Here is a 15,247-nt window from a genome sequence, read left to right on the forward strand (position 1 = left end):
CATCTGGGGGAGACATATCAGAAACATAATTTGATATCATTTGACACTCATCAGACAATGGCTCTAAAAAAAAATGGTAACTGTTGTCCAGAATGTGGAGAAATTTGAACTCTTAAATATCACTTATGAAAATTCAGAATTGTGCAATAGCTGTGAAAGTTCCAACAGTCTTTCAAAAGTTTAAACATAGTGTTACCATATGACCAATGGATTTTACATCAAGGTATATATCAAAGAAAAATGGAAACATACTTTTATGAAAAAATTTGTACACAAAAGTTCATACTATTATTATTCATAATAGCTAAAATGAAAAATAATATTCCATTAAATAATTGATGAAACATACAACAACATAAATGAATCTTAGAAATATTTTGCTAAGTAAAATATAATAGTCATGAGTCATGAAAGACCATACATTGAATGATTTCATTTTTATAAAATATCCAAAAATCTGTACTCACAGATTTGTGGTTGACAAGGTCTGAGAAAAATGAGCTCGAGTGTGAACTAATTTATAATGGGTTCAAGATTTATTTTTAGGGTAATGAAACTATTCTAAAATTGATTGTGGTGATGGTTGCATAGTTCTGTGAATACTCTAATGTACATACTGTACATTATAAAAATATTTACTTTTATAATTTAAGTTATATTGTATATGAATTATATGTAATTGTGTAAAATATGAATGGTATCTCAATATTCTTAATAAAAATAAATTGATAAAATTTGACCTTGAAGCTAATCTGTGGTGGTACAGTGGATAAGGCACCAACCTGGAATGTTGAGGAATGTTGAGGTTACCAGTTTGAAACCCTGGGTTTGCCCAGTCAAAGCACATACAAGAAGTAACTATGAGTTGATGCTTCTCACTCTCCCTGCCCCCATTTTCTCAGTGTGTGTGTCTTTATCTAAAATCAATAAAAAATTTTTGACCTTGAAAAATTAAATATTTCATTCCAAGATTTTGGTTTCTGATTAAGGTCCATTGCAATTATAAAGATAAAATTTTGCAGTTTAATTTGGTTAAAAAGTCAAAGCCATCACTAAAAAATTTATTATTATTTTGAAATATTTTCTTTCTTTATTAAGTATTGAGAAAATAATCTTTAGTTTGTTTTACTACATTAAAATCAGAGAAATTTTTGTGTGTATTTAGTTGAATAATAGTTGTATATAATTGTGATTCTAACATAATACTTATGTACTAACCATGAATATTGAGTGTCAATGCCTCCACAGAAGAGATATGCCAACAATTTATTATCCTAACGTTTGTTAACAGTAAGAAACTTTTGAAATACCCGGAAGTTTGTCCACCACCATTTGACAGAAGAGCAATGTAAGGTCTAGAAAAGTTAAATCATTATGTACCTAGTATACATCTATAAGTGTTAGGACTGGGATTTTGAAAACAGAATGTCTGAATACAGACTCTGTACTCTTCTTCTTCTTCTTTTATTTATTTATTTATTTTGTTGGAACAGGTACTTACTTAGAACCTATTATGTGCCAGGGTACTATGACAAAGTAACCCTATCTCCAAATAGCTTATACTCCAGTGAACATCCCGATTATAATGTAATGTGTGATGGACATGAGGGGAGTGATTAGCCCAATGGGAAGTGTTTAGAAATATCCACAGAAGGTAGTTTTTGAAAGATGAGGGTAGAAAAGAGAAATTGTAGACTAAGGTAAGTCATATTCACTTGTCATTGACTCAGCAAGCTCTGCTCTCTATACAAGAGGAAATAACAATTTCTTTCCTCATACAGAAAGATAGCAGTATTATATCTGCCAAGTTGAAAACAGGAAATATCTTAAAATTATACTCCTTCTAATTCCAAGTTAAATTTCTCTTTAAAGCACATTAGCCATTCTTTGTCACTTGAAAGAGCACTTATGGGCCCTGGCCGGTTGGCTCAGCAGTAGAGCGTCGGCCTGGCGTGCAGGGGACCGGGTTCAATTCCTGGCCAGGGCACATAGGAGAAGCGCCCATTTGCTTCTCCACCCCCACTTCCTCTCTGTCTCTCTCTTCCCCTCCCGCAGCCAAGGCTCCATTGGAGCAAAGATGGCTCGGGCGCTGGGCATGGCTCCTTGGCCTCTGCCCCAGGTGCTAGAGTGGCTCTGGTCATGGCAGAGCGAAGCCCCGGAGGGGCAGAGCATCGCCTCCTGGTGGGCAGAGCGTCGCCCCTGGTGGGCGTTCTGGGTGGATCCCAGTCGGGCGCATGCGGGAGTCTGTGTGACGGTCTCTCCCTGTTTCCAGCTTCAGAAAAATACAAAAAAAAAAAAAAGAAAACCACAACAACAACAAAATAAGAGCACTTATGTCCTGGCCACTGTGAACAATGCTGCAATAAACATGGGGCTGCATGTGTCTTTACATATCAATGTTTTTGAGTTTGTGGGGTATATACCCAGTAGAGGGATTGCTGGGTCATAAGGTAGTTCTATTTTCAGTTTTTTGAGGAACCACCATACTTTCTTCCATAATGGTTGTACTACTTTACATTCCCACCAACAGTGTATGAGGGTTCCTTTTTCTCCACAGCCTCTCCAACATTTGTTATTACCTGTCTTGTTAATAATAGCTAATCTAACAGGTGTGAGGTGGTATCTCATTGCAGTTTTGATTTGCATTTCTCTAGTAACTAATGAAGATGAGTATCTTTTCATATATCTGTTGGCCATTTGTATTTCTTCCTGGGAGAAGTGTCTGTTCATGTCCTCTTCCCATTTTTTATTGGATTGTTAGTTTGTTTGTTAATCTGACTTTGGGTGATGGGTATGCAACATAAGTGAACGACAAGGTAACCTGGAGTTGTTATCTTTGAATATATGTATCCTGATTTATTGATGTCGCCCCATTAAAAATAAAATTATTAAAAAAAAGCACTTATGAACACTTTCTACACAGATTTATAAGATTAATAAATATTTTAAAAGTAGTAATTAAAAAAAGTTCTAGAATTTCCTCACTACTATCCAAGATCCCTTGTGTAACAGGAAGGCTCTCTGTGGTCAAGCTGGTTATTTATTTATTTATTTATTTTTGTATTTTTCTGAAGCTGGAAATGGGTAGGCAGTCAGACAGACTCCCGCATGGGCCCGACTGGGATCTACCCAGCACACCCTCCAGGGGGCGATGCTCTGCCCATCCGGGGCATCGCTCTGTTGTAACCAGAGCCACTCTAGCACCTGGGGCAGAGGCCATGGAGCCATCCCCAGCACCCAGGCCATCTTTTGCTCCAATGGAGCCTCGGCTGCAGGAGGGGAAGAGAGAGACAGAGAGGAAGGAGAGGGGGAGGAGTGGAGAAGGAGATGGGCGCCTGTCCATCGATGGCCAGGAATCGAACCAGGGACTTCCACACGCCAGGCTAACGCTCTACCACTGAGCCAACTGGCCAGAGCCTCAAGCTGATTTTTAAGACATAAAACTTGCATAAGGAAAGAGTGATGGAAAATACTTAAATTTCAAAAGAATATAATATGTCTAAAATACTCCTGCTCCAGAAAATCACTAAACAAACCAAAAATAGACATATCTAGATTCTCACATTATGTATAGTCCTGTCCTCCAATAATTTTACCAGTGTCCAACCACAGTGAATTACTTACCAAGCTAAAAAATTTACTGAAATAATAAAAGCAGTTTTCCATTTTTTTTAAAGTAGTGTTTTAGAAGAAATCATACAGACTTTTCAGAACCTCAGATTCCTGAGAGGTTCTTTAGGCTAATATTTATTAGTTGATTCATTCAGTAAACATTTACTAAGCAACTATTAGTAGATAGGGCTAAGTATAGTGACCCTGAAACATTTTAGATTGACTGACTATATGAAAGTGTTTTTGCATAAAAGAGGGCATAATATCAGAAGTAAATGTAGTAGTGAAAACACAACAAGTACAGTAAACAATAAGAATCTGGCTCTGGACGGTTGGCTCAGTGGTAAAGCATCAGCCCAGTGTGTGGAAGTGCCGGGTTCAGTTGCTGGTCAGGGCACACAGAAGAAGTGCCCATCCGATTCTCCACCCTTCCCCCCTCCTTCTTCTCTGTCTCTTCCCCTTCCACAGCCAAGGCTTCATTGGTGTGAAGTTGGCCCCCGGGGCTGTGGATGGCTCCATGGCCTTTACCTCAGGCGCTAGAATACTTTCAGTTTCAACGGAGCAGCACCCTTAGATGGGCAGAGTATTGTCTCCTAGTGGGTTTGCCAGGTAGATCCCCATTGGGTTATGCAAGAGTCTGTCTCTCTGCCTCCCTGCTTCTCACTTCAGAAAAATACAAAAGAAAAAAAAAGAGAGAGAGAGAGAGAATCTTTAATTATCAGAGTTTGACCCATTTAAGGGATTGAAGTAAAACTAATTTCTTTGAAGAAATGATCTTTGAACTGGCATCAGAATGTGAGTAGGAGTTTGGTCTTAGCTGGTTGGTTCACCAGTAAAACAAAGGCCTGGTGTGTGGAAGTCCTGGGTTTGATTCCTGGTGAGGACACACAGAAGAAGTGATCATCTGCTTCTCCACCCCTCCCCTTTCTCTCTCTCTCTTTCTTCCCTTCCTGCAGCCATGGCTCATTTGAGCAGGTTGGCCCCAGTCACTGAAGATGGCACCAAGGCTTGGCCTCAGGTGCTAAAGTGGCTCTGTCCCTTCTTCTCACTGAATTAAAAAAAATTGGATAGTTTATCAAATGAATGAAGAAAAGAAAATAATTTCAAGGATGGATGACAACTGAAAAATTGGCCTTTGACTGGAAAGAATGGGGATAGGCAATACAACAATGGCAGCATAGAGTGATAGAGGTCCTGTGTTCTACTAGTAATGGTTTTAATGAAGGCTTGGAGGTTAAATCATCTGATTTTCACTGTGTAAGTGTGAAATACACTCACAACACACACTATTTTTTAAAAAGTATTTGTAGAGTTGGTAATTTGGAGATTTGCTTTGTATAAAATAACTTATGGAATAAATAAAATGTGAGCAGAGGAATACACTTGAAGAACTCTAAAATTTAAAGACTTATCAAGCAGCATAAAATTTCAAAAAAGTTAAAGGAGCAATTAGTAATGTTGAATTAAAATAAATTGAGTACTGCATCATAAATGCCAAGAAAAAACAATGCTTCAAAAAGAAAGGAGGTGTAAATAGTATTCTACACTGCTACAACCTTGAGAGCAGAACTGAGGTATATCCATTGGATTTAAGAGTATGAAGGTCATCTGTTATTTTAGCAAGATCAGGCTTAGATTTGGGACAGGACTGAATAGTAAGGAGGAAAAAATATAAACAACTATTTTGAATATTTAAGGAAATAAAAAACTTGAAAGTACAGGTCTAGGTTTGGAAGTACCATCTATTCTCCTGCAATGTATGTTCCTTAATGCACATTAACTCTTACACTATTGATAAAAATGGAATAATATATGAATAATGCACAACTTAGATTGATTCCTATGTAATTTTCCCATTTACTATTTTTTTAGTGATTAGGAGCAAATGTTTTCTCACAATTGAAGACAGTATCTTACAAATACATAACAACCTGAAAAAAAAAAGGTGAAAATCCTGTGAAACTCCTTGCATTAAGTACAAGTCTGACTTGGTGGATTTAAGATTAGGTACAGTTTCCACTACATTAAGCTCTTTGCTCTGTAAGAGAGTGAATATATTCTTTTTTCTGTATATATTTCTAAGATTAAGTTGATAGAACAATTTTTAAAAAATTGTATTTATACTGGTCTTTATAAGAAGTGACTGCATACACTGACCTTCATTTTATATTGAATTTATCGGGGTGACACTGGTTAATAAAATTATACAGGTTTCAACTGTACAACTTTATAAAACATCATCTGTATATTGCATCGTGTTCACCACCCCAAGTCAAATCTTCTTTCATCACCATTTATCCCCCTTTCATCCTTTGTCTCCCTCCTCCACCCTTCTTGACTTCTGGTAGTTCGCATATTGTTGTCTGTGACTGTTTTTTCCATTTAATCCCTTCATCTTTTTCAACCAGTCCCCTGACGCCCCTCCTCTGACAGCTGAGAGTCTTTTCTCTGTATCTGTGAATCGGTTTCTATTTTGTTTGTTAGTTTTGCACATTAGATTCCACATATAAGTGAAATCATATAGTATTTGTCTTCCTCTGCCTGGCTTACTTCACTTAGCGTCATTCCCTCCAGGTCCATTTATGTTGTTGCAAAAGGTAAGATTTTGTTTCTTTCTTTTTTTTTTCCAGTCAAGTAGTATTCCATTGTGTAAACATAGCACCGCTTTCTTATTCATTCGTCTGCTGATGGACATTTGGGCTGCTTCCAAATCTTGGCTATTGTAAACAATGCTGCAATGAACATAAGGGTGCAGATATTCTTTCAAATTAGTGTTTCTGGGATTTTTTTGGAAAATTTCCCAGAAGTGAAACTGACTATCTGTAAAGAGAAGTGTAAGCTCCATTGTTCAAGTTTGCAAAACCTCCCTGATTGGGGTGCTCGGTACAAATGCCAGTGGAGAGTTTAAGTTTTGCCACTGTTATACCTATTAGCATAGCATTATTTTTATTACAAAGTCCATATGTATTAAGTGATTCAACACTAACTCTACATTTTCTATCAACTCGGTTTGTATTTCAAAATGAATATGTGGTGTTATAGCAATGCCTGTATACAATTGATAGGACAGCATAAGAGTTACAAATTATTTAATAATTATTATATAAAATAATTGTTTTAAATAGTTTCTCTGTAACACATTAATTAGTGTGCATGTCTATCATAATAAGTACTATCCTAATTCTCATTTTACAGATGAGAAAACTGGTGTGCACAAATGTTATTTTTTTAATATTTTAAATAAGTTTGATACTTTTAAAGGCCAAAAGTTATTGTAATTTTTATTTTTATGTTTTTGTTAAAGCTGTCTTCTCTGCCAGTACTATTTCCTGTATCCCACTATCTTTTAAGATTCAGATGAATAACTTGAAGGAAGCATCTTTCCTGCTTCACAGGACTAATTAAATAGTGCATAAATATCAATTGCAAAAATTACTAAATAATATTTATGTTTTTCAGAATTTACAAATATATATACAAATAATAAAAGTATAATTATGGACATTAAATTTAATGTCAACAAGATTGTTATTTTGCTTTATTATTTTCTTATGTACTGTCTCTAAATGAGGTATTTATGTGAAACGTTCAACCTTCTTATGTCCCTATGATAACAATTACAGGAACTGTAATTCCTTTCCCAAGGGTGAAACTGGCCAAGTGAGAGCAGAGGATACAGTCAAATGTTACAACACTGAAAAAACTAATAGAGGGCATAGGAACAGTAAACAATATGGTGTATTGCTAAACTAAATACAATTTGGGAAATTGAAATAGTGAAATTAAAAACTACTGAGGCATAAAAAGAAATTTCCACAGTACATCAGTCACAGAAGCACTGTAATATGACACATTTCCATTATGCTATGATCAAAGTAAAAACAAATAAACTAAAGTTAGCAAGAAAAGATAAGAACTTTAAAAAAAAAGGTTAATCTGCCCTCGCCAGTTGGCTCAGCGGTAGAGCATTGGCCCAGCGTGTGGAAGTTTCAGGTCCGATTCCCTGCCAGGGCACACAGGGAAAGCACCCATCTGCTTCTCCACCCTTTTCCCTCTCCTTCCTCTCTCTTTCTTTCCCTGCAGCAGCCAAGGCTCTATTGGAGCAAAAGTTGACCCGGGTGCTGAGGATGGCTCCATAGCCTCGGCCTCAGGCACTAGAATGGCTTTGGTTACAATGCAGCAATGCCCCAAATGGGCAGAGCATCGCCCCCTGGTGGGCATGCCAGGTGGTTCCCAGTTGGGCGCATGTGAGAGTTTGTCTCTTTGCCTCCCCTCTTCTCACTTCAAAAAAAGACAAAATAAATAAATAAATAAATAAATAAATAAATAAATAAATAGAAAGAAATTAATTTAAGCTTTCAATTACAGTATAAGTGAATTAAAGTATTATTTCTAAAATATTTTTAATTGTAATAAAGTATTAAACTCAAATATTAATTTTCAAATCTAGTTAAAACTCAGTATACCTTTGATGAAATACTACATTTTAATTCCTTCACGTAGAACAAAATCCTTTATTATTAGAAATGTCTTCATTCCTAAAATTGTTAAATAAATTTAGCAAGGAGTTATTTATTTATTTATTTATTTATTTTATGTGAGAGAGGGAGTGATTGAGAGACAGACTTCCTCATGTGTGGAACCAGGATCCATCCAGCAACCCCTGTATGGGGCCAATACCTGTACTCAAATCAACTGAGCTATCCTCAGTGTCTGATGCTCAGACCAACCAAGCTATCAGTGCATGGGGCCATGCTCTTGAGTCACTAGCTGTGAGAGAGGAAGATAGAGAGAAGCAGGAGAGGGAAGAGAAGAGAAGCAGATGGTCGCTTCTCATGTGTGCCCTGACTGTGGATCAAGAAGTTACTTCTATCACATTATAGAAATGGTAAGTAAAGTGGAAACAGCGTTCATTCTGTCATCTTGAAAACTTTGTTTTGTTTTTAATCTAGTCTTTACTCCTCCTTGACCTTGGACAAAAAGCCTGTTGGCTTAAATTGCCCTCTTAGTCAATTGATAATATCTATTCTGACATTCTTGTAGAGCAAGGGTCCCCAAACTTTTTACACAGGGGGTCAGTTCACTGTCCCTCAGACCATTGGAGGGCTGGACTATAAAAAAAGCTATGAACAAATCCCTATGCACACTGCACATATCTTATTTTAGTATATGTGCTGCCGAAGCGAGCACAGCACATATCTTATTTTAAAGTAAAAAAAAACAAAACGGGAACAAACACACTATTTAAAATAAAGAACAAGTAAATTTAAATCAACAAAATGACCAGTATTTCAATGGGAACTATGGTCCTCTCACTGACCACCAATGAAAGAGGTGCCCCTTCCGGAAGTGCGGCAGGGGCTGGATAAATGGCCTCAGGGGACTGCATGTGGCCCGCGGGCCATAGTTTGGGGACCCCTGTTGTAGAGTGAAGATTAAGTGAGACTTACTTTGTAGCAGTGGTAGGATTCAAATGCTTTAATGACCATTTTAATTATAAAAAAAGATATACCAAAAGGTAGTTTATTACTTCATACATTTAATACTTAAATTAAGAACAATAAAAGAGGCACACAAAACTAGATTATGATAAAAGAGTTTCAAAATATTAGTAAAAAATGTTAAATAAGCAATAAAACTGTTATTAAAGATATTTCCAATGACAGCTTGTCACCCGCCAGTTGTTTGGCACTTATTCTCTTTAAAATATATATTTGTTTACTGAAGTAACAAACGTGAGGGAATTAAAATGTAGTGTTTCATCAAAGGTATACTGAGTTTTATGAACTGAATAAATAAATATTATAAACATAGTTTTGTCAAATATGTTTCACCTATGGATGAAATGAATATTACTATGGGTTCTTGGAACACACTGTTTCGCAGATGAACGTTAAAAAAGAGTAAGGAATGTAAATTTGTGATTTCCACATTGGGCGGCTGCTCAGGCACCTACATTGGAGAGAACCCTGATTACAAGTACCATTTTAACAACTGGTTCACCGAACTCAACAAAAAAATTAGGTATCAGTTCTGTTGAACTGGTGTAAACTGGCTGAATCCCACCACTGCTTTGTAAGTGCAGAAAGATTCCACTAAGGTCAGGAATCTGATGTTAGCAATTTCCATTTTTTCCGAGTCTATTCTGTACATTATACATGCATGATTTTACAGCTTTAGAGTCAGGTACCCAAATCCTGATTATATTTTTATTTTGAAAGCAGTCTTTTGTTATTTCAACTCAGTCTTTTGCCTTTGGTAAGTTGCTAGGCAAAAAATAAAAACAACTAATAATCCTTTCTAGCAAACAAAATTCTTTCAAGCAAACAAAATTCAAATGAATTATTGAGATTCAGACATTATTATTTAAAGTTGGTAAATAAATACTTTTTAAGAAGGTAGAATAAATAATTCATAAATGTCTAATTTGATAAACATTTCTATGAATTTTTAAATCTTAAAAATTATATTTCTTGGCTTAAAAGCCACATTGTGGATTTTATCTGATTGATGGAAATGTTGATTCATCTTTTTTTTTAATATTTTTGTTTGTTGACTACCTCTAGTCAGTTTCTTTCTTTCTTTCTTTCTTTCTTTCTTTCTTTCTTTTTTAATTATTGATTTTAGAGAGAGAAGAGAAAAAGAAAAAGAGGGGAGGAGCAGGTCCGCATCAATTCATAGTTGTTGCTTTCTGTATGCCATATGTGCCTTGACCAGGTAAACCTGGGTTTGTTTGTTTGTTTTTGTTTTTGTTTTATTAATATTTTTTTTTAATTTTTTTTACAGAGACAGAGAGAGAGTCAGAGAGAAGGATAGACAGGGACAGACAGACAGGAACGGAGAGATGAGAAGCATCAATCATTAGTTTTTTGGTTGCGCATTGCGACACCTTAGCTGTTAATTGATTGCTTTCTCATATGTGCCTTGACCGCGGGCTTTCAGCAGACCAAGTAACCCCTTGCTTGAACCAGTGACCTTGGGTCCAAGGTGGTGAGCTTTTTGCTCAAACCAGATGAGCCCACACTCAAGCTGGCAACCTTGGGGTCTCGAACCTGGGTCCTCGGCATCCCAGTCCGATGCTCTATCCACTGCGCCACCACCTGGTCAAGCTAAACCTGGGGTTTTAACTGACAATCTCAGCATTCCAGGTTGATGCTTTATCCACTGTGCCACTACAGGTCAGGCTAGTTATTTTGTTTCAATATACTCTCTCCTGTTTGTAATAAAATACGTTGTGCATTTTTATGAAAGGATAATCATACAGTATTTATGTAACAATATTTTTTCCTAAAAGCATTTGCTTGCTTTCGGTATAATTTTTTTTCCTTAATTTATATTTTGGAAGTACTTGGAGATGTTTCCACAGCAGGGTTTTATAACAAAATTTAGATAGAGGTCAGGAACATGTTAACATGTATTAAAAATTAAAATAGGCCCTGGCCGGTTGGCTCAGCGGTAGAGCGTCGGCCTAGCGTGCGGAGGACCTGGGTTCGATTCCTGGCCAGGGCACACAGGAGAAGCTCCCATTTGCTTCTCCACCCCTCCGCCGCGCTTTCCTCTCTGTCTCTCTCTTCCCCTCCCGCAGCCAAGGCTCCATTGGAGCAAAGATGGCCTGGGCGCTGGGGATGGCTCTGTGGCCTCTGCCTCAGGCGCTAGAGTGGCTCTGGTCACAACATGGCGACGCCCAGGATGGGCAGAGCATCGCCCCCTGGTGGGCAGAGCGTCGCCCCTGGTGGGCGTGCCGGGTGGATCCCGGTCGGGCGCATGCGGGAGTCTGTCTGACTGTCTCTCCCTGTTTCCAGCTTCAGAAAAATGAAAAAAAAAAAAAAATTAAAATAGTCCTGACCTGTGGTGGCTCAGTGGACAAAGTCGACCTGGAATGCTGAGGTTGCCTGTTTGAAACTCTGCACTTGCCTGGTCAAGGCACATATGGGAGTTGATGCTTCCAGCTCCTCCCCCCTTTCTCTCTCTCTCTCTCTCTCTCTCTCTCTCTCTCTCTCTCTCTCTCTCCTCTCTAAAATAAATAAATTATAAAGGAATTGAAATATTTAGAGCACACAGCATGGCACAATGGCAGAAATAAAGAGCATCATGTGACCAAACTGTTGCTATAATGTCAGTTAATATTAATGCAGTTAACCTTTTCTTTACTGTGAATTTTAGTGGGAACTTCCTTTTTTCCCTTCAATGCTGACTAAAATCTATATATAAATGCACTGGAATGTATGTCTTGAACCTACATAAACTGGCTTGTGTTCAGATTACATTCTTTTTCTAGTGTGCATTAAATATTAACTAATAAAAGCTTTCCTCTTCAGATAACATAGATTCATATTTTATAAAAAAAATCTTTATTTTAAAATATTTAATTATTATAAAAATTAGCACTAAAATCTTTTGTGAGTTAGTTCTTCATCTTGTTTCTTAATTAGCAAAATTATTTGTGTTTTAATGACAGGAAATCCTAATTTTAGGCATCCAGGTTAAAAAAGTATAAAAAATTATGAAAATGAGGCATGTACGGTAGATAACGAGATGACACCGTGGGTTGAATATATGACACCTTATGTTCAATATACCATAGTCAGTGACAGAATGGCACAACATATGGAAATCTAAGTATAAAGCAGTTACGAGTATAAATTTAAAATTAAATAAACAAGTAATTCTGGGCAAGCAACTGAACTTGAAAAATCTGACTACAGATGTCATTCTAGAAACAATTCCAGCCCCAAACCATAGTAATCAGCAACAAGCAGCTCTAGCTTAATGTCTACAGGGATATAACATATGTATGAATTATATGTATATTTTCAAACAAAATTATACAGAGCAAAAACAATCAATTAAGATTTCTGTTGATATTGACATGGGTTGACTCAGTGTTAATAGTAGTTAGTTAGTTAGTTAGTTAGTTAGTTGTTAACAAAGGAAGGGAGCAAATGGAATCAGACATTAAAATTAACCAAGAAAAACAGCTTTCAGATACTCCAGGGGATAACTGTGTTGCCTCATTAAGAAGATTGACATCCCTTTGTCACCCAAGTAGTGAGAAGGGACAGCTTTCTAGTCTCCCCAGGGGCCCGCTCTCTTTTCCTATCGATACCTGGAGGAATAACCAGCGAACGGGAAGTTCTTCTACTGAGGCATGTATGGTAGACACCAGGATGACACAGTAGGAGGTCTTTCAACTACAAAGCATACACAGTAGAAGTCAAATGGCAACTGTAAAGGGGAGGACTCTAACCTTAGAAAATATGGAAAATGGATCAGATAAGAGAAGGACATGGAACCCCAGAAGATCTAGGAAAGGGATTTGTTTGAGGAGGGCCCAGCACAGCCCACAAAAAATTAAAGAGATAGTTTAGTTGAAAGAAAGCTTACCCCTTCCCAAACCAAAGGAAATATAATTAAAGCTTAATGAAATACTGAGGTTGTTCGCTTGCACAGTCTTTCTCTGTAGCAGCCCTGCAGGCCTGGCCAAAGTGTCCACCCCAGCACAGATCCAAGCACCAGCCAAGTTCAGGTGCTGGTGGCCCAGGAGCCATCAGGCTTTGGTGGCAGATGTATAAATGGGGAAATAAGACACAGAGAAGTTCTGTATCTCTGGCTATGGGCCTTCCAGGACCCGTCAGGTGTGGGTGTGGATCTGAGGCCCCAGAGGTTGGACTTCTTCCACAGCAAGATAAAGCTGAGCCACTTGGTCAAAGGTGAGACAGCGGACATCTAGGGGCAGTCTTTTGTTTTTGATCCAATAAATCTAGATATAGCTGCTCACGTCTTCTTATGTGTGAGTCCCCGAAATGTTTTTCTTGTGAATCCATGGAAGAATACTATTTCCACCGGCAACATAATGGCACCCAACATGAGGCAAGGAGTAGGCCCAGCATAAGCCCGTGAAGAATTAGGAAGGCTATTGGTTAGTTTGAAAGAAAGCTTACCCCTTCCCAAACCCGAGATAATATAATTAAAGCTTAACAAAGGCCCGAGTTTCGGCTCCTTTGTTCATGCACACGCTCTCTCTCTGTAGCAGCTGCGAGGGCCTGGCAGAAGTGTGGGCTCAAGTGTGGCAAAAACATGGCTGACGGGACCGGAGCACAGCCAGGTGCAGAGACTATTCTGGACTGCAGGAGGCCGGGTGATGGAATTTGAATTCTGGATCTGGGCCCTCCTAGTGGGCACTTGTACTCACCAGGCTCAGGATTTCTTCAGCAGCAAGACAGACGTGAATCTCTTGGTCGTGGATGAGATAACAGGTGCTAGGGGGCAGTCTTTGTTTTTCCTCCAATAAATCTTACCACTATGCCTCAAGTCTTCTTAGACATGGGTCCTTGAGATTCATTTCTTGCAACTTCTGTAGAAAAATTCTATTTCTATGGGCAACCCTGGTTCCCTGCATCATTAAACTAACTTCAGCAATCTCTGTTAAGGAGAACTCATGTAGAATGAATTAATTTTGTTGCGTTTCTCATATGCACGGGAGCCTTTATTTTTGTTATACAAATGTGAGAAGGATCTGAAGGTAATTCACAACCCACCACCACACTACTACTGCTCAAAAAATAAATTTTTGTTGGGAGAAGTGGGTTTGACAGGTGGACATTTATGGGAAGATTTTACTTTCACTGAAAGAAAATGCTAATTCTTCAGAACAGGTGAAACAAACTTGCAAGCAATGGATGAGGAGGGCATGGTAGCAGAGCAATAAGATGAGTCTTGAGCAGTAATTTGACTTTCTATTTTATTGAATTTTAAATATCATAAAGAAACATTTGCACTTAATTGCTTCAAAAATCTGAACTACTGAAAGATACTGAATTTAGCCTTATTCAGATAGGTTAATCAAGCAACATCACTTGGTTTGAATTAAATAAGAAAAGGAGTAAAAGGGTAGTTACCAAAGATGTTATTAACAGAGGTTGTAAAATAAACAGAATTTTTATTAAGACAGTTGTGACAGGATTGGAACTGAGAGTTCTCAACAGAAGATATAGATGGAGGAAGAGGCATCTAAAAAGGCCATGTAGCGTGACCTGTGGTGGCGCAGTGGATAAAGCGTCGACCTGGAAATGCTGAGGTCGCCAGTTTGAAACCCTGGGCTTACCTGGTCAAGGCACATATGGGAGTTGATGCTTCCAGCTCCTCCCCCCTTCTCTCTCTCTGTCTCTCCTCTCTCTCTCTCTCTGTCTCTCCCTCTCTTCTCTAAAATGAATAAAAAATAAATAAATTAATTAAAAGACTATGCAAAAAAGAGCAACTCTGATCACTTCTTTAGATAAGTTAAGATCTTTAGAACAGATACTTGATTCATTCCACATTAAATCAGACTGAGCTTAGAGTACCAGCATCAGTATTGTGCATGTCATGATCAGTACTGAGATAACTGTCATCAGCCCAGTTAGATTCTGGACTCCTGCCTTTGCTTCTCCGCCCCGAATCTGAGTTGTAACACCTGCTGCCTTATCTCTTTTGATGCTTACTGTCTATAAGTACCTCTTCCGGTTTGGGTCTCAGCACTCCCTGCTCTGAAGCTGCCTGCTGGAAGGCACTGCCTGCCGAAATCCATCTGGACTGCCCAATGCATACTACACCTCCCTCACTGAACACTGTATGCTGTACAGTATGGACTTTATGC

This window comes from Saccopteryx bilineata, chromosome 6, assembly GCF_036850765.1.
Source record: "Saccopteryx bilineata isolate mSacBil1 chromosome 6, mSacBil1_pri_phased_curated, whole genome shotgun sequence".
Classification (NCBI taxonomy): domain Eukaryota; kingdom Metazoa; phylum Chordata; class Mammalia; order Chiroptera; family Emballonuridae; genus Saccopteryx; species Saccopteryx bilineata.